The following is a 6,000-nucleotide window of genomic DNA, read 5'->3' on the forward strand; positions in this document are numbered from 1 at the left end:
CTGAACTTTTTAAAATTATCACATTCAAGAAACACAAAGAAAGGCTGAGGAATTCTCCCAGATTAGAGGAGGCTAAAGGGAATTGACAACTAAATACAATGAGAGACCCCAGAACAGGAAGAGAAAAATAGACATAAAAATCATAGACATGATTGTGACAGTTGATGAAATTTGAATATAGATTACATAATGGCATTAAATCAATGTTAAATTTTATGATTTTGACAGCTGTATTGTGGTTTTATAAAAGATCGTCTTTGTCCTTACCAATGTGAACAAAAGTATTTAGGAGTAAAAGGGCATGGTGTCTTCAGCTTACTCTCAAGTGGCTCAAAAAATATGCCTATGTAAGTGTATATATACTATGCATAGTATATATAAGGTAGACCATGTTGTATTATGCATAAATATGTACAGAAAGAGAGAATTACAAGTGGGCAAAATATAAATAATTGGTGAGTCCAAATAAAGGATATATGGGAATTGCTGGCAACTTTTCTATAAGTATGAAATTATATTAAAATAAAATTTACATAAATAATAATAAGGGCCAACAATTTGAAAAAAAGAATATTTTTTTTTTTGGTCTTTTTTGCCATTTCTCAGGCCACTCCCACGGCATCTGGAGGTTCCCAGGCTAGGAGTCGAATCAGGACTGTAGCTGCCAGCCTACGCCAGAGCCACAGCAATGAGGGATCTGAGACGTGTCTGCGACCTACACCACAGCTCATGGCAACGCCGGATCGTTAACCCACCGAGCAAGGGCAGGGATCGAACCCTCAACCTCATGGTTCCTGGTCAGATTCATTAACCACTGCACCACCACGGGAACTCCAAGAGTATTTTTATAGTAGCTACATAAAATTGTTCTTTAGAAGATAATCCCATGGTCAATATATGCTTTCTGCCCCATGGATGTTTGAATTCATATTTTTCAATGTTTTACTATAGAATTATAAATTCTCAATGTGCTCTTGCAGAATTATTAAGTTTACTTCCACTTCTGTCCATTTAAAAATAAATCAGATTAACTTCCAAATGGACCTTACCACTGGTAAATTCTCTCTGAGATAATGACACTGTGCAAGTTCCCTTAGCAGACATTTGGATGTTTTTTTGACACATTTTTATCTTTACATGTGCCTTCCATTTCTAAATTCATAAAGCTTTTCCAGATTTTATTTTTATAAGTGACATCTCTCCCTCTTCTGGATGGCTCCTCTAAATTCTTATAGTTATTCTATTGTGTATTTTTACACTTTTGTACGTTTTCACCTCAAATGAACATTCCTTACCCTATTATATAGTTGTTCCTTGAAGACAAAGATTCTATTTTCTTCACATTTGTAATTTCCACACCATCTAATATAACGCCCTACACATAGAAGGCCCTGTAACAAAGTTTTTGAAAGAGCCATACAGTATTTTGAATATCAACTTGTTGAAAGGACTATGAGCTGAAGGATGCTTTGTCATATTTGGAACATTCTTCTTTTGTTAATTTTTCAGAAAAACAAAATAAATATTCATCTCTACAAATACATCTCACAGGATTGATAATCATCAAATACAGCCACCAAACTAGGATTACTAAAATATCTATTGGTCCATCCTTAAATATTTCCTATGATGAAAAATGCTATCATGAAGGAAATTTCCTTGATGCTATGGTTCCCTACAAATCCACTGGTAGCAAGATCCCAAAGGCAATGGAAGAGAAAGACTTACAGAACAAAGTAAAATGCTCAAATAACATGATGAAGTGAACCAATTAAAACATGGAGGGAGAAGCAATGGGGAAAAATGGCATAGGTTAAATACATTTGAGATACTGTGCAGGGTACAATGCAAAAACCACCCAACTTCTGAGTGACATTATTCTCTCTATAGATGGATAGGTAGGTAGATACATACATACATAAATAGATAGACAAATAAATAGATTATATAATACTCTATTAAATAATAAAATATTATTACTAATATATAAATAAACATATATGTAAATTAGATATAGACACATGTATCTACTATATAATATTATAATATATATAATCCTTACATCCCCATTTTCTGAGCCGTCCTAGCCCCTTAATGGTATAGTTATAAGCACCAAGTTGAGGTTTGAGTAAACAGACTCAGCGACGCCTGCGCCAGCACACAGACTGCTCCACCAGCGAAACACAGGGTACATAGGCTTGACCAGTCACTGGAATCACCCACTGAAAGGCTCGCTGCACTCATGCTATGAGAAGCTACGGATTTTATTGATGTTTCTTGAGTAGAAGACATATGACGCCAGCATGAACATTACCAATGGGAAACCAGATTAAAACTTCATGAACACTCAATGGCTTACATACATTCAGTACCTCACGAGTACTATGTGCCCCCATGTATTTAGGGTATCACAAAGATTAGGTGCCTTTTGATCTTTCTTTCTTTTTATGTCCAAGTGCATCTCATACATGCTCACTCACCACCTTACTTATCTACTAGAACTTGCAAGCTACTTGCTTACAAGTTATATATCCATACATAACACATATTATGAGTTTTACCTATGTGTTCCTCTTATTACTCCTCTTCTGTAATGTAACCAAATATTTTCAAACAATTCATTTTAAAAACTTCTGTAGGAATATTGAAGATGGTGTTCTTGAATTCAAAATGTATTGTGCATTTAAAAGATTCAGAAGAAAGTAAACAGACAAGTTTAGAAAGAGGTTTGTGGCAGACTTTGTATATATAAAACCATACATGGAGTTCCCATTGTGGCTCAGCAGGTTAAGGACCTGACATCTCCATGAGAATGCTGTTTGGATCCCTGGCCTTGCTCAGTGGGGTTAAGGATCTGGCACGTAGGTTGCTGATGTGATTGGGATCTGATGTGGCTGGGATCTGGCATTGCTCTGGCAGTGGCATAAGCCAGCGGCTAGGGCTACAATTAGACCCTTGGCCTGGGAACTTCCATATACCATGGGTGCAGCCCTATACAAGCAAAAAAAAAAAAAAAAAAAAAAAAAAAAATTGAACAGTGCATTCAATTGAAACATTTATGTACATAACTAGTCAAGTGGTGAACTTTAAGCACTCAACTAAAACACAATATATTTTTTAAAAACACGCAAAAATAAAACATGAAGAGTATGCAGTGTATCAAATAGTGCCTGAAACAGTTGGACATACTGTATGTAGTGTTTACCTTTCAAATTAAATAATCATTCTAAATGGGAATTAATGAAAATTGGCCACTAGCAGGTTTCTATGTGTCCAAAAAGTAGCAGTTATATAAAAATCTGTGTGCACACACACAAAGGTGTTCACGCACACATACATACTCTGTAAAAGAGCCGAGTCATTTCAGAAACCTTTTAAAAGAGAACTACACAAAAATAACATCAAAATAACTTGTAAACATGTTTTTTTAATTATTTAAAAGGCAACCATATTTGAGAGGTATTATATTTTTATGAACAAATTCTTCAGTTTTTAACTTGTCTCCTATCCATTCAACGTTTTTGGTAAACAGTAATATTTTCTTCTTTTGGAAAATGGTCATTACTCATTTGCCACAAAATCATGTTGGTGGAAAAAAAAAAGTTTAGTATGAGATTTAATGAAGCACAATCTTAATAGGATTTGAGCTCAATAACACCAAAATAGAAATTAGGCATTCTCTGCCACAAATTACACAAGATAAAGCCCATGTTAATACGGAGGCAAAAAAGAAGGAATATTTTCTATTTAATTTTTATTCTTTGTCATAGAATACATAAGAAAAGCGCTTTTAGGAGGAATATGTGGCTCAATGTTGTTATGTTGATCTAAGAAGCCATAAAATACTGAGTTCCAATTTATCAAGTTCTCCTGTGCAAGGTGCTCCTCAGCACTGCACTGATGGACAGAGGAACAGGATGTGACCTGAGATCCTGATGCTCCTTGAAGGACCACTCAGGTGATGAAAGAATGAGCCCCTCCAAGGCTAATGGGAGGCCTTCACAGAGCTTCAGCTATGACCCCCTTACAGGGCTGTTTTCCCTCTGTCTTCCCTCCTATTGGGCGACTGATCATCAGGTTTAGCTCTGATCACAAGTGTCAAATATCTGTACTCTTAGCAGTTCTCATAGGATTTGAACCCACATTGAATAAGCTCCAATACCTGTACAGACCCATTCAGGATATCTGAGAGCTATTCATAATGACCATGTTAATTACCCACTTAATAGAGAGGCATCAGTCTTGACATTGCTTCCAGTGTGACCCTTAGGAACTGAGTTTCCCTGCAGCTTCCTCTTCACTCCTTGCAGCTTGGACTCTCCTTAGTTACAATTAAGTGCCAAACCCTCTATCTGTATAGAGGATTGATTCAAAAAACAAAGATTGAGCAGGCTTTCCTTACTGATGGTTAAAAACTGTGCTTAAGGATATCGTGCTCTCTGTCATTCAGTGACCTCCATCCAAGGACGCACATGGTCAATTTGTGCTTTTGTTTAGTTCCGCAAAAAAAAGTCGTCTTCTTAGATGGATGTGCCTGCTTTCAGTTGTCACAAGATGAAGGCTGTGTTCCTTTCTTTGTTTCTCAAATCTTATCTGAACGAAAACAGCATCACCTCTGCTCATCAAATACTGTAATTCAATTCTGATCCTAATAACATTTTGCTTTTTCTGGTAACATTAAAAGCTCCATTCAGTTTTATACTTCCAATCTTTTTTGCCAAATTATATTTTATTTTAAAACTCAATGAATGTTATTGTATTTATAGTTGTACAACCATCATCACAACCCAAATTTACCAATGCACAATTTTGAACTCTTATAAACTTCCTCAAAATTCCTTCTCAATTCTGCTTCCTTCCGTTGCTCTCTTTATCTGCCACTGTCTTGGCCGTTCTCTGGAAGCCTGATCCCTCGTGGACACTAAGTCTGATCTGACCAGGAGTGGAAGGTCCCAGGTCACCCAACTAGTCAAAAGGTCTGGTCTGAGACAAGATAGACTACATGAGCTTCAGGGACAAGTGAGCTGAGCAAGTTGTGGATTCCTGGATCCCCACTTTGCAACACACTTGCCTCTTCTTCCTTTCTTCTCATGGTGATGATTGTGTTTCTGCCAGTTTCTGCAATTAGCATCCATGTTCCTTGCTTGGAGTGGAGGTCTGCTGTAAACACTAACTGACTTTGTAGAATCATGATAATAAGTGTAGTTTCAGATAGCCTTCTTCATACAAGGAAGATGCTGTGGTGTGTATCCCTCTGTGAGCCCAGCACCCTCCAAATAAGAAGATTGCTCAGGAAACTAATACAGCTCTTCACCCAAGATGAAATGTGATTGCTACTTAGAGACCACAGCTACCCAACTCTTTACTTTCTGTGTTAGATTTGCTTACATACCTGTGGTTACCCAAATCAAGCTCAAGTTCATAATGTGTCAGTTTATCTCAGGCTAGTCCAGTCTCGGGGAATTCCCATCACTGCCTACAATCCTACATCATTGCCTGAGTCAATTCATTACCTGATTTCTCAAGCAATTATTTCTTACCTTCTATTCTTTCCCTAACCTCTCAACCCCTCTTCCCCTTCTGACAAGCAGATGAAGACCACCTCATTAGGTACTTCCTCATTGTCACAAAAATATCATCAGCACAAGACAGAATACACTTGCTTCTGCCAGGGTGTCACTCCATATGGTCCCCAGATCCTATTTACTCTCATCTTCCCAAGAGTTATCCCACTTCAAGTGCTCCGACACTATTCTGCATTATTAATTTTTCTCTTTTTTCTGGATCTTGCAAATGTACTATTTCTTCTTCCATCTTAAAAAGAAAAAAAACAAAAACAAAAAAAACACAACTCTCTTAGGCTATTGCCTTATTTCTCTGTCCCCCTTTTAAAGAAAAACTTCAGTTGTCTGCACACTGCCTGATTCTACTTTTACAAGCTCTGGTTCTGTCTAGAATCACTCCAATAAAGATTTCATCCCATCCACTCAACTAAGACAG

The sequence above is a fragment of the Sus scrofa genome, chromosome 8, assembly GCF_054392235.1.
Source record: "Sus scrofa isolate SSC_HxYL_T2T_F1_AM1 chromosome 8, Sscrofa_HxYL_maternal_Yorkshire_Landrace_v2.0, whole genome shotgun sequence".
In the NCBI taxonomy this organism is placed as follows: domain Eukaryota; kingdom Metazoa; phylum Chordata; class Mammalia; order Artiodactyla; family Suidae; genus Sus; species Sus scrofa.